Below are 26,890 nucleotides of genomic sequence, written 5' to 3'. Positions count from 1 at the left end.
CGGAGGACCCGGGAGTGATCTGCTGCTCCCGGGGCTTCGGCTGCCACTAAGGAAAATGGCGCCGGTGACCTTTAGCCCCTACCATGTGACAGGGGCCAACCAATGGCACTGGTAGCCCCTATCACATGGCAGGGGCTGAAGGCCACGGGCATCATTTTGCTTAGTGGTAGCAGAGGCCCTGGGAGCGACAGATCCCTCCCGGGTCCTCTGCTGGACCACCAGGGGGGGCGTTGGGAGGGTGGCACTGGGTGGGAAGGCAGGGCGAGTTGGGGGCTGGCTGCCTGCCGCGGCGCCCCCTAAGTCTCTGCGCCCTAGGCACAGGCCTAGCTCGCCTAGTGGTTCATCCGGCCCTGCCCCCACCACAGCCAGACACTTTGTAAAGACACATGGGGCAGACAGTAGCCCAAACAGCAATACTCTGTACATGAACTGCTGTTTTCCCACCACAAATCTGAGATACTTCCTGCGAAGATCTCTATGTGAGTGCATGTCCTTTAAATTGAGGGAGCATAGCCAGTCCTCTTTTTTGCAGAAGGGGAATCAGGATGCCCAGGGAAGCCATCTTGAATTTTTCTTTGATAAACTTGTTGAAGGCCCTCAAGTCTAGGATGGAATGGAGTCCCCCTGTTCTCTTTGGAATCAGGAAGTACTGGAAGAAGAATCCCTGTCCTCTTTTTCTTGGTGGGACAAGTTTTGACCACTCTGCCCATAATGAGGGTGGAGATCTCCCTCAACAGTACCTCCTGATGTTCTATTGGCCCCCAAAACGGGCATGGAGGGCAATTCGGCAGGACACCCAATAGGTTCAATTGGTACCTTTGACAGACAATGGACAGAACCCACTGGTCTGAGGTAATACTGGGCCACTGATCCACAAAGAACTGTAGCCTGCCCCCAACTGGGGAGAGGGCAGAGTCTCGGGTACAGGTGGCTGGTTCATGCTTCCTATGATCCATTCAAAATCCCGTCCCATGATTTGGCTGGGGAGCAGACTGGGGCTTAGGAGCTGTTGCCTAGGATGACCACAGGAGCTCACTGCTTGGGAATGGGAGTGAGAGGCTGGAGAATAGTACTTCCTCTGGTGGTAGAAGTATGTCCTCTGACCCTGCCTTGCAGACCTCCTGGCTGAGGAGGGTCTTTTGCTGATCCTGTAACTGGACCACCGCATCCCTCACCTCATCTCCAAAGAGATTCTCTCCTGTGCATGGCAGTCCTGAACCTCCATCGGAGATCCGAGGCCCACAGCCATGCCATCCTGCAGGCGCAGATTCCCACTACAGAGACTCAATCCAGTCTCAAAAGCATCGTAGGTTGAATGAACCTTTTGTTTTCCATACTCCAGGCCCTGACGCACCAACAATAAGGGGTGGTCTTGCTGCTGAGGCAGATGCTTGGCCACCTCTTGAACCTGCTTCCAGAGGTTGCATGGGAATTGGTTCATGTAGAGCTAGTAAGAGGCAATGCAGGCAATGAGCAAGGCCCCTTGGAACACTTTTCTCCCAAGAGCATCCATCGCTCTATGATGCTTGCCCTGGGGGTGCCAAGGCATGTGTCAGAACACTCTTGGCCTTCTTGAGAGCAGATTTGATCACTACTGATTGAGGTGACAGCTGGCACTTCTCGATTCCGGTAGCCTCTTGAATGAGGTATATGGTTTTAGCTCCCATATACCAGACACAAGACTCATTTTAGTAATTTAGTAAAATGTTTATTATAGGAAATAAATTATTGTCAATCATAGTATAAGTGTCTGGGAAGGAGAAATATACAGGGTCAGCAAGGCACTAGACACCCTAAGATCCCTCCGTGCCTATGTCACAATATTACAAAGCTTATATACATTTTTCTCTAGTTACTTTGCCAAGTATTGATATTTTCTAAATGCGTCACTCTGGCCTGGCTTCCTTTCCCTAGACCACCTGCACCCAAACATTCTCTCTCTTTTGTGTCCAAATATAGGAAGACATCAATCTCGTCATTATCTTCACTTTCCTTTGTAGTTGATCTCCACACAGACCACAAATATATTGTATGTGAGCCATTCCTATGTCCTTCACTCCTCGCTGTCTTAGGCCCATATCCTGTAGTTGTCATTAGCTGCTTTCCTTACAGCAAACAGCATAGCATGTATTTGATGTGTGCTGGCATAAACTTAGTAGGGCCTAGCTCAGTAGTCCAGCAGTCAGAATTATACAGAGGTAAACTCCATCCGCCTTCCTGTTGACAGGAAGTACCATGAGTGGGTGTTCCCAAATCCTCAGCAGTAACTCTAAAGATCTTGTGTACTAGACCTACCACGATCTGGAGGATTTCCAGCATCTTGTGCCTGGCATCCTCCTCGGTCATTAACTGAAAGGGGATAGCCTTAGCCATCATCCGGACAAAACCTGAGAAGGTCAAGTCCTTTGGAGGAGATCTCGTTTGCTCATCTGGAGGAGACTGTTCTGAAGGGAGACCTTCCAAGTCCTCGGAGGTCAACTTGGCAGTGTCATTCCCCTCAGGGGTCATACAAGGTCTCAACCTCACTGTAATTCACAGGGGATGGGGGCCTGGCTGCTCCACTTTAGTCTAGAGGCACAGGCACTGGTTCTGGCTCCGGCAAAGCTAGATAGGGGAGCTGCAGGCCTCGGTGTCCCTGCTGACCCTTATGGAGCTTCCTCCTCCTCTGAACTGACAACTAGCCCCGTATCAGTCAAAAGAAGAAATGCCCCACCGGGCATCGATAATCTCCCAAGAACAGATGTCAACTGAGTCAGCAACACCGATAAGCACGTTGAACCATTCCAGCAGTTCCAGAAAGATGAGTGCTGGCACCATCGGTGCCACTGGTTTCATGCTGGATCCTGCATTCCAACTTCTTGAAAACCACCGATACCAAAACCTACTGGGAGGCAGGAGGGGTGGCCAAATCTTCCTCGGATCCCCAAGGTGGATAGGCGACTAGCACCAGGACCAATGGAGACAGTTCCAGACCCCCGGCATCTATGGAGGAGGAGCACTCCTAGCCACGGTGGTATCATGGCATGATCCAGCGCCTTCCCAAGCCCGGCACCATGCATTGAAGGTCTTTCTCCAGTATAGAGGTTGATGACAATGAACCTGTCATCCTTGACCAGGAAAAGGCAACAGGGGCTGGTCCCTGGCGCCCCTGTCTGCCGAGCGCATTGACGGAACAGACTGCCCTGCCGATGGCTCAGTGCCCATCGGTGCAGATGGCTTGGACTTCAACCTGAACAGTTTCTCCATCTTAACGAGTAAAGTGTGACACCGCTTAGGGGTCATCAGGGTGCACATGCGGCAACTCCGGACATAGTGCGATGCCCCCAGGCAGAGGACATACCTCGTGGAGGTCCATGATGGACATGGTCCTCGGACACTGGGAGTTATCAACTGAAACCAGATGAGGCCATGACGAACAAAAGAAGAGGAAAAAAATGAGATGGTGACAGCAAGTGGACAATACCAGGGGGCATTGAGGGGCTGCTGATACGGAAGGGGGTGGGGTGGGGGGAGAGGAATGGAAGCGAAAATAAACTTACAGAATTGCCAAAAACTCTGAATGACTGAGGAGACTAAGGGGAACAGAGAGGGACCTACGTTCGATAAAACTGCGAGAATACCCAAAAGGAGACAGTGGAAAAGTTTCCTGAGGCAATTTCTTGAGAAAAGCCACAAGCTCACTCTACCACGAGGCGAATGCTCCACAGAAAAAATAAAAAAAAACTGAAGAGGGACCCTGCGTGGATGCCTGTAATAGGGCATGCTCAGTGAGCAGTCAGTTTCAGAAACTTTGACATAAGTTCTCCCTGCTGGGCTCTATCTGAGGTCGCCCATGTGTGATGAGGACTACCATCCTGCTTGTCCTAGGAGAAGATTAAAATCTCCAAAGAGCAACACTTCTCCCATATTTCCCACATTTTGGATGGCCTTGATCAGGTCTCTGTCCAGTTCATCCATTTGGGTTAGAGGCCTGTAGATCACACCAGTAAAAATGGAAGCAACATCTTTTCTTTTTAGCACAGTCCGTAATGCCTCTTCTTTACCCCATGTCCCTGGCAAATCATAGGCATAGATTTTATAGCTCATCTCCAGACTAGAAAGAACTTTACAATGGCCAGAAATACATATTAAGCAAAGTTGCTGAAAGGACAGAGCCATGTGGAACACTGGAAAGCTGATGTGCAGAAGATAAATAGCAATTGCCCACCATCATTTTGTGAGCATTGTTAGTTAAAAACAAAGGTAACTCATACAAGCGCAACTGAGGATAGGCCTAAAGCCTTTAAGAGTTGTAATGGAATTGCGTGGTTTATAGTATCAAAAGCTGAGGACAGATTTAGTAGTACTAAAAAGTATTTAGTGCCAGAGTGAAAACCACGCAAGAAGGCATCAAGGTTAGAGAGAAACAGTGTCTCTGTATTGTAAGCAGCTCTGAAGCCACACTGATAATCATAAAGATACTGGTTATGTAGAAAAAATAACTGCTTCAGGACTCTCAATAACTTTTTACAAAAAAAAAAAACAAACCGCAATGATATAGACCTATAATTAGCTAGGTTTAACAGGTCTAAGTTCTCTCTTTTTCCAAGGCAGAGCACACAGACAATTTTTAATGTAGAAGGTATCAGTAAATGGTCCACTGATAAATAAACCAAGCAAACTATGTGTCTTGACTAGACTGTAAGCTTCAAGGAGCATGGTCTGTCTCTAATATGTGTCCGACAGGGCTATAGAAATGACAAGTAGCAGTAGTAGCAGCAGCATTTCATTCTGTTTTCGCTCAGCAGCAGAGTCTTCATGGACAGTGACCGAGAGTAGTTGTAAACACTCTTTAAGAGTGCATGAATATATTCACCACTTTGGTTGAACCTCAAAATGAAACCAGTGGAGCGCGGTGTGTACCACGACAATGGCTTCTGCTCCCCTTGAGGGTTTTCTCTCTGGTTTGCAGTGTTCAACACAGGAACACTCCCTGCATTCAGCCTCTCAGTTCATGAACCTGCTGCTGATGCTGTCACAGGGTGTGCTGTGTCTATTTAAAGCAGAAGTACCAGTGGCAAAAGGTGTACACCCTACCACACAATTCCCTATCCTACTTTCCCATGAATGTTAAATGCATTTCACTGTCACAAACCTGTCTGAATGTATGTACATCTTATTTTTCAGGAATTTAAAAGCCTTGCATGACTAAAGTCAGAAGTAAATGCATGATAAAAGAGATTACAACTTTACAATGGAACCACTCGTGCGGTAGAAGTTTCATATGGCCAGGTTTGAGAGAGAACCTGGATGACTGAGAGGTCAGGTAGGCTTCATGCCTGCCCGACCAAGATAATATGGCACCAGGCTCGCTAATGCAAGCCTGGCTGGCGTCATGCAGGGGGGGGGAGGGGAGCCTCGAGGGGGCCGGCCAGCCCCCGGGCTCCTCGTGCTTCCTACTGCTGGGATTAGTGGTTCTTTTGAACCACATAGTGGTGGGAGCCGATTGGCTCCTGTGGTGTCTGGTTGGGAGGGGGGAGGAGGAGTTGGAAGAGAGACTTCCTGATTCTTCAGGTCTGTCTCTCTTCCTGGCCTGGCATCTGGCGCTGCATCCCACCCGCCCGCCCTTGTTGTTATTGTTTGTTGTTTGGGTTTTACGTTGTCGCAGCTTCATTGGGGGGGGGGGGGGGGGGGGTTGTGCTGTGGTAACTGGTGGCTGACCTGGCAGGGGGCAGGTCAGTGGTCCCTAGCCAAACAACTGGGTGCAGTTGTGGCTGGTACGGCTCCTTGCTGGACGGTGGCGGGGGTCGATTTATTCGGCTCCTTGCTTGATGGCGGCGGGAGTCGTGGGGACGTGATAAAGGTGGGCGCTTCATACAGGCTGGGATAGCCTGGGTTGCCCATCTTGCTAGTGTGCAGCGGATGGGTATAAATAGGGGAAATTCAAGGTTATATGTGTATGGCTCGGGCTCCGGGGTGTTTAATAAAGCTGCGGCCTGACGACTCCCAAATCTGTGTTTGTGTATTAGGTGGTTGTAAAGGGGTGGGCTTGGGCAGAAGCATCAGTCCTGGCTGCCCATATTGGGGTAGATTTTCAAAGGATTACGCGCATAGGTTACTCGCATAACCCCCGAACCCCCCCAAACCCCCCCCCCCCCCCCGCGCACGCCGAGCCTATCTTGCATAGGCTGCTGGCGCGCGCAAAGCCCCGGGACGCGCATAAGACCTGGGGCTTTCCTGGGGGGGGGGGGGGGGGGGCGTGTCACGGCCGTTGCGTCATCGCAACGGCCGTGGCACGTCGGGCTGACCGACCGTGGCCGTGGCACGTCGGGCTGACCAGCGCACCATGGTCCGGGCCGGAGGCCCGGACCATGGTCAGCCCGACAGGCGTAACGTGCAACAAAGGTAGGGGGGGGTTTAGATAGGGCCGGGGGGTGGAGAGAACGGAGGCAGGCTGCGCGGCTCGGCGTGCGCTAGGCTGCCGATTTTGGGCAGCCTAGCGCGCGCAGACCCCGGATTTTAACAGATACGTGCGGCTAGGCGCATATCTATTGAAATCCGGCGTACTTTTGTTTGCGCCTGGTGCGCGAACAAAAGTACGAGCGTGCGGAATTTTATAAAATCTGGCCCAGGACATCTCTCAAAGCCCTTTATCTGGATAAATAGATATATGGGTAAAGTGCTCTAAATTAATGTTGTCACTTAAGTGGTTAAAGCAGGCCTGAGGCCCAGCATGCTGGTTGCACTTATGTGAAATGGATCTGCTTTACTTTCTCAGGCCTCTTGCAGGTTCACTGGAGAATTCTCTGGAGGTTTGCTAGAGATCTGCTGGTTAGTCAGAGTGAGCCACAAAACAAAATATGCAGGGCTCTTAATGAGTACTTTAGCTACAAAAAAAAAGGGCTGTTCCTAGGTGGGAGTGGTTTTAGGTGACCTGTTACAGGTTCAGACCGTGCACACTGGTATTCTGCCCGGAGGCTCTGACCTGGGGGGTGGGGGCGCTAATCTCACTGAGATCTATACTGGGGGCTACCTGAGGGGCTTACCCAATATAAACACCCACACACTTACTGGGATTATACCTGGGGGCTTGATCCCAGGAGCTAAATTCCCTACACAAATAGCCACACACAAACTTAGATTCAGTACATCACATCTCTCTATTATTTCTCCTTATTCACGGAAAATGCTTGTGAAAGCAGTGATGTTCCCTCCCTCTGATTTCTTATCAAATTTCAGGCACAGCTGTGTGGCCTTCACTTTCTCTCTCAGGCTTTAGTATAAGTTAACTGCTCCTCATCATAGACCTGGTAGAACTAAATAAACAGACTCTTGCCTGTTCGTAAACATTTCACAGTGCAAGACAGTAAATAGGAGTTCACTCAGAGGTTGGCCCATGGCGTTCAAACTAGTCTGTCTGGGTGAAAACTCTGAATCCATACAGCCTTCCCTCTATATACATTCTCAGCAAAAGTAACAAAAAAATGCCTCAAACGGTGCTTTCCTATGTAATCAATGTTCTGCTTTCAGTGCCCTGCTTCCACAGCGGGTTTACTCTCTCTGTTCCTAATGCTGCTGTTCATGTCTTACTCTCATAGTTGCTGTATTTGCTGTTATACTGCTAATTGGTGCTCTTTTCAGTGCAACCGACTCTAAAGGGTTAACTTCTGACTAAAGCGGAGGTGCCTGGGAGTTTCCAGATAGTCCTTGTGGACAATACCTTGAAATCTTCAGCTCAGTCTGTGCCAGTGGTCAAGACGACAAAACAGATATTTGGAATTATGTGGAAAGGAATAGAGAACAAACCTGAGAATATCATAATGCCTCGGTATAGATCCAAGATGCAACGGCACTTTGAGACCATTTGAGTGGTCACTCCATCTAACAAGAGACATAGCAGACATAGAAAAGGGTGGCAAAAAAGATAATGGGGATGGAAAAGCTCCCTTATGGAGAAAGGCTAGACAGGTTAGGGCTCTTTAGCTTGGAAAAGAGATGAGAGGGCGATATGATTTTATAAATTTCAATCCTGAGTGGGATGGAATGGGTAAATAGGGAACGGTTATTTACCCTTTCAAATAACACCAGGACTAGGAAACGCCCCATGAAACTAGCGACCAGTAGATTTAAAACAAATTGTAGGAAGTATTTTTTCACTCAGCGCACAATCAAGCTATGGAATCTGCTGCCAGAGGACGTGGTCAGGGCAACCAACATAGCAGGTTCAAAAGAGGATTGGACAAGCTCCTGAAGGAAAAGGCGATAACCAGTTATTAGTCAGGTAGAAGTGGGAAAGCCAGCGCTTATCCCTGGGAGTGAGATACAAGAAACAGATCAACTACTGGGGATCTGACCCGGACTGGCCACTGTTGGAGGCAGAATGCTGGGTTCGATGGATCTTAGTCTTACCCAGCATGGCCCTTCTTATGTTCCGAGATTCATCCTATCCTCTGAATGCTAAGGCTTTTGCCCTTACTTTTTGAGCCGCCTCCTTTGAAACGTGTTCTGGTCTCTTTTTGTCACTTCTATTTGCTCTCCTCACAGAGGAGCCAATGCAGAAAGGTGCGTTCAGTGGCATGCACCTTTCAGCCTGCATCTGTGCACCCATTTTCAATGGGCAAAACTTACTTCCGATGCAGGAAGGGTTTCTGTGCACAGAGAATGTGCATACCTCAAGAGTAATGCTTAGCGTCCTTGCATGGAAATCCCATGCAAATGAGGGCATTAAGTATTAGTCCCCAGTGCAGAGAGACTGCATCAGGCCAGCACTGGAACCTTAACACCTGGGTCAAGGCTGGAGTTAAGTGAAAAAATGTTTGGGCAGGTAAGTGGCAGTAGCCGGCACCACCCCTTAGCCAGATAAGTATAGACTTATCCATCTATCTGGCAACAGGAAGCTAAGTCTGTATTTATCCGATTATGTGGAGGCAGCGGCAGTGACTGCCGCAACTTGTCGTCAAAGATGGCTCCCTCCCTTCCTTCCTGCATTAAAGTGTGTTTGGCCTGTGCTGAATGCACATTTTACAGTTTTGTATGTTTTTAACTCATGATGCATTAGCATATCATTGGCTTACTGCATTGCATTAAAAAAAAAAAAATTAACCTGAGCATTAAAAATGAATACTGGAATCCAGCTCAGTTTTTTGTTTTTTTTTTTAATGCTAAGATTACTGCATCAGCTCGATAAAGATTTTGTAGCCCTTAATATTGCTTCTTTTAATTTACCCAACTGTATTTTTCCTACACACATTTTCCCATCCTGTCAGTACTTCCTTAATGTATATAAATACATAAGATTTGCCATACTGGGACAGACCATACATCCAGCAAGCCCAGTATTCTGTTTCCAATAGTGGCCAAGCCAAGTTAAAAGTACCTGGCAGGATCCCAAGGTGTAGATAGATTCCAAGCTGCTTATCCCAAGAATGAGCAGCAGATTTCTGCAACTCCACCTTAAATATGTTTTATGGACTTTTCCTCCAGGATCTTGTCTAATCAAATTTTAAATGCAGCTACACTAATGGATTTCACCACATTCTCTTGCAATGAATTCCAGAGCTTAATTATGCATTGAGTAAAAAAATATTTTCTCTTATTAGCTCTAAATGTATCGCCTAGTAACTTCATTGTGTCCCCTGGGGCTTTGAACGAGTAAATAACCAATTAACATTTACTCATTCCATGCCACTCATTTTATAGACCTCTATCATTTCTCTCCTCAGCCATCTCTTCTCCAAGCTGAAGAGTCCTAATCTCTTTAGCTTTTCCTCAGAGGAATTGTTCCATCCCCTTTATAATTTTGGTTGCCCTTTTCTGTACTTTTTCTAATTCTGCTTTATCTTTGAGATACAGTCACCAGAACTACGCACAATACTCAAGGTACTTCCCTATTTTAATAAAGTTGTTTACTCTAAGTCCAAGAGTGTGACCATTATGTGACCTCTGCCTTTGCTCTTATATTAAACCATACTGTCTGATGTCACCAGTGCTTAGGACACCACCTATTTGGACATTAGAAATGCTTTTAACTAGAATAAGGGGGAAAGCTGACAGTCAGCAGTGCATGATTTGGAAGAAGGGATCTTGGAAGGACATTAATGAAATAGGAGAGTTAGGGCATCCCAAAGGAGGTTCCAATAACAGCAAAAGTAGTCATGTGCCTTTAGTAAAGTTAACATGGGGCACATTTAAAACTAATCGGAGAAAGTTCTTTTTTACTCAACGCACAATTAAACTCTGGAATTTGTTGCCAGAGGATGTGGTTAGTGCAGTTAGTATAGCTGTGTTTAAAAAAGGATTGGATAAGTTCTTGGAGGAGAAGTCCATTACCTGCTATTAAGTTCACTTAGAGAATAGCCACTGCCATTAGCAATGGTTACATGGAATAGACTTAGTTTTTGGGTACTTGCCAGGTTCTTATGGCCTGGATTGGCCACTGTTGGAAACAGGATGCTGGGCTTGATGGACCCTTGGTCTGACCCAGTATGGCATGTTCTTATGTTCTTAATCGCCTGACCTAAAGGATTTTAAATTAACCCTAGCAACTGAAAAGCAGGTTGTTAATACAAACAAAAAACACACTTTGAAATGTCTGTATGCCAATACCAGAAGTCTAAGAAATAAGATGGGAGAGTTACAATGTATAGCAATGAATGATGAGAGACACAATTGGCATCTCAGAGCCCTGCTGGAAGGAGGATAACCAATTGGACAGTGCTATATCAGTGTACAAATTATATCACAATGATAGGGAGGGTGGGGGTGTGGCGCTTTATGTCCAGGAAGGCATACAATCTAACAGGATAAAGCTCATACAAGAGACTAAACACACATGGGTAGAAATCCCATGTTTGTTGGGTAAGATAGGACTATACTACCAACCACCTGGCCAAACTGATGAGAGACAAAATGCTAAGAGAAACTGGGGAAGCTAACCAATTTGGCAGTGCAGTAATAAATGGAAGATTTCAGTTACCCCAATATTGACTGGGTAAATGTAACATCAGGACATGCTAGAGACAAAGTTCCTGGATGGAATAAATGATTGCTTCATGGAGCAATTGATTCAGCAACTGACGATTTGGTGAGAGGTAATGGTGGTGGGGCCATTTGGCAATAGTGATCATAACATGATCAAATTTGAACTAATGACTCGAATCGGGATAATATGTAAATCTACAGTTCTAACTAAATTTTCAAAAGGGAAATTGATAAAATGAGGAAAATATATAAAAAACTGAAAGGTGCAGCTGGCAAGGTTTAAAGTGTAAACAGATGTGGACATTATATTTCTAAACAATCTTAGACGTGCAGACCAGATGTATTCCACGCATTAATAAAGGTGGAAGGAAGGCAAAACAATTACCGGCATGGTTAAAAGGTGAGGTGAATGAGGCTATTTTAGCCAAAAAACATTAAAAAATTGGAAGAAGGATCCATCTGAAGAAAATAGGAAAAAGTATAAGCATTATCAATGTTTTACACTTAATTTGACAATGCAAGCTAAGAGAGAATTTGAAATGAAGTTGGCCACACTGGCAAAAACTCATGATAAAAACTTTAAATATATACGAAGCAGGAAACCTCCAAGGGAGTTGGATGGACCGTTAAATGACCAAGAGGGTAAAGGGGCACTTAGAGAAGATAAGGCCATTGTAGAAAGACTAAATAAATTCTTTGCTTCTCCATTTACTAATGAAGATGTTGGGGAGATACCTGTTCCGGAGATGGTTTTCAAGGGTGATGAGTCAGATAAGAACATAAGAAATTGCCATGCTGGGTCAGACTAAGGGTCCATCAAGCCCAGCATCCTGTTTCCAACAGAGGCCAAACCAGGCCACAAGAACCTGGCAAGTACCAAACACCAAGAAGATCCCATACTACTGATGCCAGTAATAGCAGAGGCCATTCCCTAAGACAACTTGATTAATAGCAGTTAATGGACTTCTCCTCTGAGAACTTATCCAAACCTAGCTACACTAACTGCAGTAACCACATCCTCTGGCAACAGATGAACTGAACCAAAACACTGTGAACCTGGAAGATGCAGTATGCCAGATTAAACTAAAGAAGCAAATCACCCGCACTGGTTGGCATGCACCCCAGAGTTCTGAAGGAACTCAAATGAAATTTCAGATCTATCATTAAAATCATCCATTGTACCTGAAGACTGAAGAGTGGACAATGTAACCAATATTTTAAAAAGGGCTTCAGGGGTGATCCGGGAAACTATAGACCAGTGAGCCTGACTGCATATAGAAAGACATGGATCTTTCTATATGCATGGATCAACATGGATTTACCCAAGGAAAGTCTTGCTTCACAAAACTGCTTCATTTTTTTTTTTTGAAGGGATTAACAAACATGTGGATAACAGTGAACCGGTAGATGTCAAATGCCTTCTGAAAATCAAAATACACTACAAAGTCCCTCATGAGAGCCTTCTAAGAAAATGAAAGTGTCATGGGATAAGAGTATGTCTTTTTGTGGATTGCAAACTGTTATAAAAGATAGGAAACAGAGTAGGATTAAATTGTCAGTCTTCAGTGGAAAAAGGTAAACAGTGGAGTGCCTCAGGAATCTGTACTTGGATCAGAGCTTTTCAATATAAATATAAATGATCTGGAAAGAGATATGAGTGATGTGATCAAATTTGCAGATGACACTAAGTTATTCAGAGTAGTTAAGTCACATGATGATTGCGATACCTTGCGAGACTAGAAGATTGGACATCCAAATGGCAGATAAAATTTAAAGTGGACAAGTGCAAGGTGATGCATATAGGGAAAAACCACATGCTGTAGTTACACGATGTGAGGTTCCATATTAGAAGCTACCATCCAGGAAAAAGATCTAGGTGTCATAGTGGATAATACTTTGAAAGCGTCGGCTCAGTGTGCTGTGGCAGTCAAAAAAGAAAACAATGTTAGGCGTTAGGAAGGGAATGGTGAATAAAATGGAAAATGTCATAATATCTCTATCGCTCCATGGAGAGAGCACACCTTAAGTACTGTGTACAATTCTGGTCGCCGCATCTCAAGATAGTTGCACTGGAGAAGGTACAGAGAAGGGCGACCAAAATGATAAAGGGGATGGTACAGCTCTCCTATGAGGAAAGGCTAAAGAGGTTAGGGTTGTTCAGCTTGAAGAAGAGATCTATACAATCATGAGAGGTCAAGAATGGGTAAATGTGAATAGGTTATTTACTCTTTTGGATAATAGCACTAGGGGCACTCCATGAAGTTAGCATGTAGCTCATTGAAGACTAATTGGAGAAAATTATTTCACTCAACATACAATTAAGCTCTGGAATTTGTTGTCAGAGGATGTGGTTAGTGCAGTTAGCTGGGTTTAAAAACGGTTTGGGTAAGTTCTTGGAGGAGAAGTCCATTAATTGCTATCAATCAAGTTGACTTAGGAAATAGCCACTGCTATAACTGGCATCAATAGCATGGAATCTACTTAATGTTTGGGAACTTGCCAGGTACTTGTAGCCTGGATTGGCCATTGTTGGAAACAAGATGCTGTGCTTGATGGACCCTTGGTCTAACCCAGTATGGCACCTTATGTTCTTAATTACCAGGTTTACTATTACCCCTCCCTCAGGGGTTCCATTACCATTTCTTTAAGGAACATCTCTTGAAGGGAGTCCAAAATCTCTTTACTTCTGATTCTGCAGATGGGATGCTCCAATGCACATCTCTAGCCAGTAATATCTCCTCTTTCACTGCAGTCCTATATATATATTATTGACTATATATCTCTATCCAGTTTTTCTACCAGTTCCAGAAGTCTGTAGATTCCTCCAGTATAGGCAGAAGTGCCATCCCCTCTTTCCAAGATGACCCATGGCACCTCCTCACCATACTCCCTGTATTTCATTGAGGCAAATGTGTCATCGAAAGTGGTAATAGTGTAAGAAATTAGATTGTGAGAAAAGATTATAGAAGGTAGATTATGTTTTACGTCTTTCATGTAACCTGACAATTTTGTCAGGAACATCAATCCACTTCCAGGGTTCTCTAGCAACACAGAACTGCTACTTGACTGTCTGCAAGGGCAGGTCAGCTTACTGGCTGCGGAAATTCAGGCTGCACCAACAACTAAACCAGCTGTGGGCTGAAAACACAGCCTTCTGATCACCAATCATAACTTCAGGCCCTACACTAACACTCCCATACCATTTTAAAGGAACCCAAGGGTGCTTCTGTGGGTTGATTAATCATTGCAAAATTCAATTTATGATGTACCCCAAGAAATTTGCCCAAAAGAATGCCAAGGGAGCATTGGTATTTACCTAATCATGGGTGACATCCTAAACGGGCATCTCCTCTGCTGAAACAGAACAGCTCTCTTTTGTTGAGCTGGGACACCATCCTGTGTTCCATTACCCATGCATTTGATGACCTGCACTAGGTTCACATGGCCAAGAAGGCATTACAATGACTTAGAGGCTTGGCTTGGCGAGCACTTACGATGACTGCTTTCACCAACTTACAGTAGTCAATGCCTGGAACAAACCTGCCCAGTGGCACCAGTTTCACAACAGACTAAGGGATAATATCTCAGACAACCTGGTCAAGATGAAACTGCCAGAGAGGATAGATAAGTTCAACACATGTATAAATATAAAGATAGACTTATCTGGGCTAACATCATGAAGAAAAGATAGGAACCCCAGGATCACCCTGACTCATGTTTGTGGCCGCCATGTCTGAGTTTGCTGAGGCTCCAGTCCCCGAATCTATACAGGTAGACCTGGTCTGCCCTCAGTTGTCATATGACAATGAGTAGCAACACTGAAATTAGTGTCTTTATTGTAGGGGCCCAGGACCCTACATTGCAACATGTCCCTGGAAGCACTTGAGTAATAAGTAAGGAAAGCAATGACTTAGTATCATAAGGAAATCACAAACTGAAGGGAGTCAGATGCTTGGGGGTTGTTACAGATCAACCCTTAGAGCCCCATGCTGCTAGTATTGCCAAAGGTGGGGGACACAGGATGAAGGCTCCCAGTCTAGACTTTGCATTGGATGAAATTGACCTGGATTCCACAAACTACAATGAAAGGGACCTTGCAAAAATGTACTCAAATGAAATAGACCTATCAAATTTTGATTACTTCTCACCTCATACGTGAAGGGCGACCAATATGAACTTTCCATTGTTGTAAATAGTCTGACCTGTCTGTAATTTATATACACTAAAGAAAAGCAGGGAGTTTTAATCTGCAAGATATACTTTCCATGATACTTCCTTTGGGAGGGACCCACTGGTGCCCAGACATGACCGGTGGGAGGAGGACACCTGGTGGGGATGTATTCAGGGAAGCAGACCAGTGCTCTGGTCACTAAGGCAAAGGTTCAACACAGGAAAAACTGGCATGTTGAAGGGAATGAATCTGATGCTGGAGCCAGTAACCTCAGCCCAGAGGAATTTGATTGGCCCTGAAAAGTGGTAGCCTGGAGCCTAGCAACTCAAAGGCTACTTAGCCCTATGCTTGGAGCCCAGACCTTGCCTCTGCATAGGAGGTGGCTTATGCTGAAATCAGAATGGCAGTCTACTAGTACTTTGATTTGGACTGAACACGGTACTGATAACCTCATCTGCTACTCCTTAGTACTGCTAGACCAATGCTGGCTGGCTCTGAATGGCAAGGGGCCTAGGACTATATCTGCCTCCCACACCTGCTTTGAAGCCTTGAGGCTGGTGACCTGACAGTGAGTGAGAATGGGCAAGGCGACTCGTATATATCCATTAAAGAGGAGGAATGTGGAGAATGAACTAAAGGATGGAGTGTAGGCAAGGAAAGAACTGCAGCTGTCACATTAAGGGATGTGGGGAAGATTTGTGGTAAAGAGGTTGCTGGAAGAAGAGAAAAAATCATCAAGAAGTGATCAGTGAAGGTAAGGCCTGCAGATACCTGCTTATTGGATTTTCTGTCTCCATACTGAAAAAGCTTAACATGAGATACAATTTCAGAATTTGCTGCTCCTGCCATCAGCTTCATACTGAGTACTGTCAGTGTCCCAGAATAGCTGCTGTTACTGCTTCCGCTGAGAGATCGACTTGTTGCTGTGAGTGTAACCACTTGAGAGGAAACCACAGAAGCGGAAGAGTGCACACCCTTTCCGGAGCTAGCATGCCACACACAAGCTGCTGCTGCTGCTTCTCAGCAATCCGCTGCCCTCCTCGTCACTCTAGCACCCATCCACTTCAAGAGGTCAGCTCTAACTCTTATCTAGTGAAATGAAATTCTGGCGTCACCTCAATAGCAGCAACACAAATGTCCTCCACTAATCAGGTATTATGTGAAGTGATATTAAACTCCGCACAAAAACAGACTCAATACCTAGGCAGCAAACCTGCCATAAGAAATCTGCACTCCCCCTCTCCACCCGCCTGCTGCAATCAAACAGCGACAGCTCTGCCTATGAACAAGTATAAAAGGCATACATGTGGGGGAGTGACATTCTTGTATCAATGCCCTTGTCATTCTCTCTCTCTGGCAATGCGTCTTCCTTCCTCTGTCATGAGACTCTCTCCTGCTGCTGTAGGCTACTGTGGCTCCCTCTCCAAAGCATCTCCCTCCCAGAGCTGCAGCTCTCTCTTTTGTCGGTTACATTCACTACATTGCTACTGAAGGTGACCCTAATGCCACCGACTTTTACATTAAGCGATAGGGCAAATACCCAAAAGTAGATTACAGTACCTTCCCTGCAGTTACTAGGCCACAGACTGACAGACGGATGGACACAATCTGCCCATGAGTCTTCTTTTCTCACGTTATACAAGAACGCCCAAGAAGCATTATTGCAACGGATCCTAGAACACCAATATGCATTCTACTAGCAGCTGCAGGTTGGAAGGCAAAAACTGGACTGCTGTCGACCCCCTACACAGAACTGACACATTAGCAGAATACCTCATCTTGGTCACACACGAGAAACACAAATATACCCATAGACTTAACACTAGTGCTGGAAACTTTACTCATCCTCTGACCAGGAGTAAACTTTCCAGCACTAAGAAAGCATATGTTAAACAAGCAAACATCTCTGTATTGGGGGCAATAGCTCAAGTCTAAAACGTGATACATGAGCCCATTTTCATTTACTTTCAATCGAACCAAAAAATTTAAAAAAATGAATCAACTTTGATTTTGGGAAGTAGTGTGCATTATTTGCAAACAGAGTGCACCATCAGCAAAATATGCACACTATTTCCAAAAATAAATAAAATAAAAGCCCTGAAAACAAAGGAACCAAAAATATCTGAAAAAATGAAAATATGAAATGAAAAGGTAAAAATGAGTGTGCACATCCCTAACTAATGCCTTCAAACTGCACTAACCACATCCTCTAGCAACAAATTCCAGAGCTTAATTGTGCATTGAGTGAAAAAGAATTTTCTCCAATTAGTCTTAAATGTGCTACTTGCTAACTTCATGGAGTGCCCCCTAGTCCTTCTAATATCCAAAAGTGTAAATAACCGAGTCACATTTACTCGTTCAAGACCTCTCATGATTTTATAGACCTCTATCATATCCCCCATCAGCCGTCTCTTCTCCAAGCTGAACAGCCCTAACCTCTTCATCCTTTCCTCATAGGGGAGCTGTTCCATCCCCTTTATCATTTTGGTAGGAGTGTGTTGAGGGGTAAATGCTAGGAGAAGCACAAAGGGATGTGAATTCAATTTCCTTCCCCATGTCCCTGAAATCAGCTGTGCAAAAGAACTTTGAGGTAATGAGAGGCCAGGGATGGAGGTGCACGAGAACCATGTGGAAGGAGGAGATGCGCGTGGGATAGTGCAGGGGCACAATACCTGGGAAAGTGGTGCAAAAGAGCCAATAGTAACAGGTAGTGAGAGAGCTGCAGTGGTAGGGCCTGGGTGAAACAAAGCCAGAGGTGGCGATGAGAGAAGAAAGCCAGAGATAGTGTTGAGACAGGGGTAGGGTGATGGAGAGTCTGTGTACAAGAGATCCAGAGGTAGTGAAGGGGAAGGGAATGTGACAGAAGAGCCAAAAAGGAGAGGAGACAGAAAGATGTGATGGGAGTAGAGGGAGTAAGAGAGCCAGAAGTAGTGACTGGGAGGAGGAAGGATTTGACTGAGGGTGGTGGTGGTGTGAGGCAGAAGCATGTAGGACAGAAATCCAGAAAGGATCTTGGAGGGGAGTGGGAAGAACATACAAGGGGATGACTGAGGCAGAGTGAATCACAGAGAAGGTGATGGGGGGGGGAGGGATAGTTGAGAGACTAAAGTTTAGTGTGGGGATGATGGAGAGTGGTGGGAGAAGTGGGGTTTCTGATGTGGGAAAAGGGAGCCAGATAGGAGACTGACTGAGGAAGCAACCCAGTGAGGGGGAAATGGATGTGAAGAAAGTTGGGGAAGTGAAATATTGGGACAGGGAGAAGTAGATAGTGAGAGATGTTGAGAAGGGAAGGAAGTGATGAAGACAGGCATCGGAGACTAGAGAGAGTGGACTTGCAGCAGCTGTTGGCGAGTACCCAGGCACCAGTACAGAATCAGGAGGCAGAAGCATGGTCAGAGAGGCAGGCCAAGTTCAGATAGCATCAAGAGACAGGCAACAGGTCAGGGCAGGATGAGTATGTACACTGTCAAAGGCTAGCAACAGACAAGGCAGAGAGCAAGCTGGGTCACAGGAGAAAGACAGTAAAGGAACAGCAATGAACAGGAACACACAAAACCAAAATTTGTTGTTCAGGCATCAGCTCTGAGAACTAAGCCTCCTATTATAGGATAGCAGTGATGTTATCAGGGAGCAACCACAGGAAATCCTATACCCTGGGTCTATAACACTGAGTTGTTGATGGTCCTAGGTAGAGGTGCAGGATACATCAGAGGATCAGGATGCTAGGGCCCATGCTGGACTCAGGACCCTGAGGTATAGGATGCTAGGCAGCAACCCACAACATGTGGCCACTCCAGAGGCCCCTCCAGGCCATCTATGCTTGGGTTTATGAGGAAGGAGGCGATGGAGTCTGGATCAGAAAGGGGGCATTGAGGTTCTCAGCTGGTTCCCAGGATCTGTTCTCAGGGCTGCAGCCCTTCCAGTCCACTAAATAAACTTTATTATTTCTCACTATTTTGGAGTCAATTATGTTTATTTCAAACCCTGCTTCTGAGTCAGCAGAGAGGTGGAAAGGCTTTTTCTTAGAGTATCTGTTGAGGATCAGAGGTTTGAGCAGACAGATGTGCAACAAGTTACAAATATGGAGGGAGGGATCTTGAACTAATAGATCACTGAGTTTATTTTCTTTTTGACCTGATAAGGTCCAATGAATCTAGGGGCAAGTTTAGGCATGGGCACCTTGTGCCGAGCCAAATTGCAAAGCAGATCTAAGCTTCCTGTTGGCACTCTTCTTGAAGCAATCAAGAAGGGTGCGAATCTTCTTCCATTTCTCCTGCAGGTTGGGAGACAGGTGGTCACCGCAGGGTTGGGCACTCTAAGGTGTTGGCCATATATGATGTAGAACAGGCAGGATCTTGAAAATTCACCGACCGTTTTTTGTTACAGAATTCAGCCCTTGGAAATAATTGCATCCAATCATCCTTCCTAGTCAATACATAGGCTCTGAGGAGGCCCTCTAGGATATTAACTCTCTCCATCTGACCATTAGACCGAGAGTGGTAGGCAGAGGAAAGATCTAGGGTCACTTCCAACTGTTTGCTGAGGGACCGCCATAATCTTGAAGTGGACTGAACTCTACAGTCACTGATGATCTTTTCTGGGAGTCCATGTTGGTGGAATATATGTTGCAGAAAGAGGTGGGAGAGGGCCAGGTTTTAAGAGGGATGAAATTGGCTATCTACGAAAACTTGTTCACGACTTTCCAGATAACAGTGTGCCCTGCAGAGAAGGTACGTCCGCAATAAAATCCATTGACAAAAGACTCCAGGGTTTCTGGGGCATCGGCAAGAGATGAAGTAAGCCCACCGGTCATTGGGGGGGTAATTTTGCAGAGAATTATTACAGGAAGAGATGTAGGTCTTCACTTCCTTGGCTAAGTTGGGTCACCAGTAATTGTGGAAGATGAGATCCCACTGTTTTACGGATGCCCTGGTGGCCAGCCAGTCTAGAGTCATGGGCCCATTTCAGGACTCTCCATTGAACATGGAGAGGCACAAACCTCTTTCCAGGGGGATTTCTGAATGGTGCCATAGAAGTGACGGTGAGGTTGGCCAGGTCAATGAAATGATGAAAGTTTTGAAGAGGTCTGTTGGGGGAGGGGGGGGGGGGTCAAATGATCTGGGCAGGGTGTATGCTTTAATGTTTCTCTGCTGAGCAATAAAAAAAAGAAAAAGTTAAGCAGAAGTCAAACCTGGCGAAGAACACGGACCATTTGGTCTGTCCAGGGTTGGTCGTCTGGTGTTTTAGAGATATAGCAGGTTTTTCAATCTGTGAAGTTGGTAAAGGTGTGTAATGCATCCTCCAGCTTGTGACACCACTCTTCCAAGGCCAATTTAATAGCAATTAATTCATGATCACCTATGCCATAATTTCTTTCAGCTGGAGAGAATTTTCTAGAGTTAAAGATGTAGGTTTACAGTTTGTTGCTGGGAGTGGACTGAGAACAGATGATCTGTATGCCGACCGAGGCAGCATCGATTTCCAGAAAGAAAGGCTGCCTGGGATCAGGTCTTTGAAGCACTGGGGCAGAGAGAAAAGCCTCTTTCAGACAGACAAATGTGTGAATGGTGTCAGGTGGCCAGTCCTTGGCATTTGCCCCTCTCTCGGTAAGTGCGGTAATGGGGGCGATGAAGGTGGAGTAGTGGTGGACGGATTGCCTGCAGTAGTTGATGAATCCCAGGAATTGCCAAATTGCTTTGGCCATGGCAATTCATAATAGGGGAGTATTTAGAGGGGTCCATTTACAGGCCCTGAGCAGATATTATATTCTCTGTCTTTGTTCAAAAGCACATTTCTCCAATTTGGCATAATAGACATGTTCCCTTAACTGCTAAAGCAATGTCTTGACATGAGATCAATGGGCTCAAATTTGGGTGAGTAGATCAGGATGCCATTGAAGTATATTATGACACAAGCGTATAGTACGTTTGAATGTCATTGACAACATTTTGAAAAACCGCCAGGGCATTACAAAGGCTGTACCCATGTCAACCATGGTTTTCCCACTCTCACCTTCACATATCTTTATGAGGTTATATGCCCCCCGCAGATCCAATTTAGTGAAGATGATAGCTCCTTGAAGCCAGTCAAACAAATTCTGATATTAGTGGCAGGGGATATTTATTTTTGATAGTTATGGCATTTAAACCCCATAAGTCAATACATGGGCAAAAGAACTGTACTTCTTGTCTACGAAGAAGAACCCAGCCCTAGTGCGAGAGGAGGATGGTCTGATGAACCCTCTCAAGGTTCTCCTGGATGTAATCTGATATAGATATGGTCTCTGGAACAGGCAAAAGGTAGACTACCACAAGACAGCATCTTATCCGGCATTAAGTCAATGGCAAAGTCATAGGGCCTATGAGGAGGGTGTTGCATCCGTTGCTGCTCGATGCTCTCACTCCGCCCTCTTTACCTCTGTGGCGACTCCCTCCGGGTCTGATGAACGGTTAGCAGCCGCGGCGTCTTCTTGCCGTCTCCCTCCAGCGTCCCCAGACCGGCACAACACTGCAGATCCGCCATGTTCCTGACGACGAAGGGCGCGCTCGCGCACTCCGATTAATGTACCAGCAAGGGCGCGAACCTCGGGGGCGGCCCCCTGAGATGACGACGTCATCCGCTTCCAATATAAAAGGTCTCAGTATTCGCTAACGCATTGAGTTAGCAAGGGGGATTGCTTTGGCTTTACTCCCAAGCTACTCTGCCTCCTCGGACTTACCAGGGGTACCCGCTCCTCGGGGGCCTCGCTCTCTTTTATTTATTTCAGATTGCCAATAGGAACTGGTACTCGCTTCTCAGGGCCTATGTTCCTGAACACTCTGAAGATTCTCTACTGCCTGGAAGCTATCGCAGATACAGACATTTGTGAATTACCATCGCTCTCTCAGAGCTTTCCCTGGAACCAGGTACTCGCTCCTTGAGGGCCTAACCCTTTCCAGCTACTGAGCTTCCTAAAGAGCTTATGTGAGTTTTGTCATCCAGTTCTGGCTATGTACACAGCATACCCTGTCTACTCACTATCTATAGTTTCTCTAAAGCTCAACCCTGGGATCGCTGTTCCAGTATCTGAGGGACTTCAGCCTGGCCGAGCATATCAGCTCACTGCTGCCACCTCTGGTGGTTCTCCTATCCTGTCTAATAAAAGAATTATCTGTGTGTCTCCGTACCCAAGCCTAGCCGGTAGTCCCTCTCAGGATATCCTCCTGGAGGCAGAGTCAGCTGCCATCGGCCCAAGAATCCACCTATCTACATTCCTCTACAGCTGAGTGCCCTCTCCAAGCACTCCGCTGGTAACAAATTGCTACTCCTTCTCCATCAGGAGTCTTCAGCAACAGATTCATAACAGATTGCTACTCCGCTGTCTAAACCCTAACAGATTGTTTACTACTCCCTCTACAGGAGCTGAGCATATCAGATTGCTAACTCCTCCTTCCTCAGGAGCAGATTCATTACAGATTGCTAACTCCTCCCTTCTTGAGGAGTAGATCATAACAGTTTGCTAACTCCTCCCTTCCTCAGGAGCTGAAGCATAACAGAGGTAGCGTCTCAGCCTATTAACATCTGCTAAAGAGACGTAACACATGAGTAAACCTGAAAGTTGCTAGTTCTGCTACGCCAAGCTGCTTGGCAGGACACATGGACAGTAGACATGTTTGAAAACAGCGAGTGCTCCAGAAGAGGATCCTTCTATTTTCCCTATCCACGACTGGTCAATGACATAGCTAGGGCAGGCCGAGTAATGCAGGGTTGATGGACTTCTGGAGCACAAAGAATGAGATGTGTTTTTCATGTAAAAAGAGTTCGACCTTTAGAATCATAGGTCCCGTCATATAGTGAATAGTGCTGGCAATAGCTCTCCATAGACAGACAATGCAAAAAGGGATGTTCAGCAGTACTAGCAGTTTCTAAAACTCCTTCACCAGAGCTTCATCAATGAAGTTGCCTGCCATGCTAGAATCCAAAAAGGCCTCCGAGAAGAATCTCTTATGTCCGGGGCTTAACTGGACAATCAAAAATAGTTCTTTGTGGTGGAGTGGAGTAGGCATTGTCGAGGGTAGATTTCCTCATCAACTCTAGGCATGAAGTGGTGTAATGGCCCTTGCTGGCACAGTATAGACACAGATTGAGCAGTCATTAGCATTTCTCCTTTTCTAAGAGTTTGGCATGGGCCAGCTGCACGAGTTCCTCCTCTGAAGCTGGCTGTGGTGGAGGCTGGATAGAGGACAACATCAGTCTCTGAACCTGGGAGCCAGGCGGCCACAGCGTCTAGGCTGGTTTTGTTCACGGGATCTTTTCTGGAAATGGATGTCAATCTTCATGGCCAGGGATATAAGATTCCCGAACCTGGCCGGGACATCACAGCCTGCCAATTCATCCTTGATTCGGTCTGACAGACCTTGCCAAAATATGGCCACTCGCGCTTCATCATTCCAGGAAAGCTCCAAAGCCAGGGTGCAGCACTGTACTGCATACTGTCCTACTATCATAAATCCCTGTCTCGAGCAGAGCAGCTTGGAGGCTGGAAAAGATGCTCGAGTGGGTTCATCGAAGATCTTCCTGAACAGAGTCAGAAATGTTTGAGGATCAGCTATACTGGGGTCGTTTCTTTCCCATAAGAGAGAGGCCCATGCCAGGGTGCATTTTAGTCCCCTCCACTATAACACCAGGGATAAGACTGTGTTACAGATGAGTCTGGAAGGTGGGGGGAGGGGGGGAATTTGGCCTCAGGGACCATATTTTTTACTTATAGGAGAGGGGTTGCTGAGTTAGGGGCAGGGCCAGCACCAGACCTTTTATTTATTATTTTTTTTTTATTACAGTTACTACCATGAGCAGCTTGGTGGACAGAATGGATGGACCATTTGGTCTTCATCTGCTGCCTATTATGTTACTGATTTAGGTTTTTGGGTTTTTTTTGGTTTTCTTTTTAACTCTACAGCCACCTCTAGGGGCAGCAAGGAAGATGGAACAGGAGGTCTATGGAGACCTCCAGGGTTTTTTAGTCACTTTGGAGGGGGCTTATTTGGGGGCCATTGGCCCTATAAAATAGGGCCCTGGATCATGAGGATGTGAGTTAGCATCAAACAACATGGCTTGCTTTTTTTGGCAAGCTGCATTATTTGATTTGCATAGTTTAAGCCAGTAAGGAGCCGAAACAGCTCATTTTAACACATGTGATGCTGACAACAGAACAACATGAGGTAGGTCAAATACCTCACATTATCCCTGCATTAGGCCATTTATCATACAGTAAATAGTGTTCACTGTGAGGTATCTGTCCTAACATGGATTTGTGAGTGAGCCCCTTAGATAGTAAGCCCTCTTGGGATGGAACCTGCCTACCTAAAATATAACTCGCCTTCAGCCTGGGTTGGAAAAAGTAGTCCAAGACAAAATCCTATCTGTTCCCGGCACTGCAAGCAACTTCAAATCTTGAGGGCCAGCTCTTCTTACTGCTGGGTTTGCAATGCACAACAACGAGAAGTGTTGTCCTGTGATTTATGAAGTTGCTCACAGTACTGACACAAAAGATACTGAGTACTGTAGTCTGCTATCAAGGGACAAGTTACTTCTGCTCTGTTCTCTGCTGCCACAGGGATCAGATGCATGGGAGGGGCCGGGACGGGTGCAGAAGCTGGGGGAAAGGGGGCCAGAGGCAGACTCACTCCCTGCAGAGTTTCTATTCAAAAATGCAGGGCCCCAGCAGGGACATGTTTAAACCACACAAGGGGATTTCAAAGTGAAATCTCTGCTCCATCTCCCTCATGGCCCCTTCTGGCTCTCTCCCCTTCCTCCTCATACTCCTGTTCCTATTCCTTTGTGGGACATTTGTCAGTCCCTCCACCTTCCCTTTCCTGCACCCCTCCCCACTCCCATGCTTCTTGTCGTGCCAATCTCGATTTTTGGGTGCCATTTGCAATTGACTCACCAGTGGGCAGGAGCAATTGGGGATCGCTCCAGCCCCATGAAGAAAAGCTCAAGTGACAAAATGGATGAGAGGGATCAGGGGAGGATGAGGGATTGATTTTTCAAAAATCACTGTTCCTGTGATGGCAGGTACCTGACATTTACATATTTTTTATTCTATTAAAAATGTCATTTTTTTGCTTTTTTCACTTCAAAGAAACAAAAAAAAAATGCTGTGCCCACTGCCAAGATGCTGTCCTGTTTTAAAAAACAATATTTTGTCTATTCTCAGGAATATCCACTCTGTTGCAGTTCTTAGTGGCATCTGGAAAAAGAAAAACAATTTTCCTATTAGCCTTCCTGCAATACTGCCTACAAAAATATGGAACAGAAATGGCCCCTGAGGCCATTCATCACTCTCAAGAGTGAAATCCATTTAACACTACCCCCTGCTGTCTCATTCAACCAATTCTCAATCCAGCCAACCCCTGGGCTGCTCAGGTTATTTTTTAGTATACAGCCACTTATTGTTCGAATCTGTCCCATAAATTGGGAGCAATGCCCACTCTGGCATCATGGAAGGCAGCCCATTGTATACCAGAGAAGGAGGGAAGAGGCTACTGGGGTGACTCCCTGCTGGCCTGCCTCTCGAGAGAGAGACTGCCCTCTAATTCCTTGGTTAGTAAGGGGGCCAGTGTCACCTGGACAGGATGTCTATGGTGGAGGGGAGGGGGATACAGATAGATACATATATATATCTATCTATGAAAGAGGAAAATGGGGTAAAATTTGCACTTAGGGTCATTTTTAAAGGAACCTGTGCGGGTAAAACGGTGTTTTGCATACAGCAACCTTTTCTGCGCACAGTTGAGCAGGTGTACCGCCACTTTCATTGGGATAATTCTCAAAAAAGACATTTACACACATCACACGCTCCTACCATTAAATTGGATTATAAAAAAAAGATACAATAAGAAAGTTTTGTGCAATAAAAAAAAAAACCCCACTAAAATTCATTCAACCATTTTGGGTACGAGAGCAAATTCTAAAGCAGGCGTAGGCAACCTTTTTGAAGTGGTGTCCCAAGATTGAAGTGCATGTGTGGCGTAACTTATGGGCGTATTTGCCATCTACTTTATGCAGGCTGTTACAAAACGACCCTCCATGAGGGCAGTTTTCTAAAGCCATTTACCTAGGGGAATGGCTACCCACCTTATGTGAGGGGAAAAGGCATGCGCAGGGCTCTGCAGCACCCATGCAAGGTCAGGTGGCCTCGTTCTGCGTTTTAATTATGTGCTTGTTTTCTGCAGAAAACGTAGGGCGTAAATCTCTGCATCCCTAAACGAAGTCCCTGGGGTTAGAGGGTGATCGTGGACTCTGCAAAAACCTGCAAAGTTTTGTACACTGCACCCAGCACTGGCCCCCACAGTTTGCCAAAACAATGTAATAAGTGACGGGTTTAAAGTCAGTGCACAGTTTTGTAAGGTGCGCGCTCAATGTTTCTTCCTGATGCTGTAAGCTAACGCTATGCTAGTACAGCGGCAGTTAAAGAGGCCGATTCAGTAAAGGTCGCGGGAGGACGGCGGCTCTGGGTTGAATATCTCTAGGATATTAAGTTGAAGGGTGTACAGAAAAGCAGTATTTGTACACTTTTCCGGGCTGCTCATAAAATAACGCCCGCCCTTGGGAATTGGCCGCACATTTTACTTTCTGAATCCCAGGTGAATGACCAATAGGCTCATCGACATGCATTTATATGTGATGAGCGCTATTAGTTTTCAGGGGGTTTGGCCACACGTTTTCGAGGTTCTAAACCCTATACAGTATAAGGGGTAATAGACTCTCCTCGAAAAC

This window comes from Rhinatrema bivittatum, chromosome 9, assembly GCF_901001135.1.
Source record: "Rhinatrema bivittatum chromosome 9, aRhiBiv1.1, whole genome shotgun sequence".
NCBI lineage: Eukaryota > Metazoa > Chordata > Amphibia > Gymnophiona > Rhinatrematidae > Rhinatrema > Rhinatrema bivittatum.
This window is presented reverse-complemented; position numbering follows the sequence as displayed.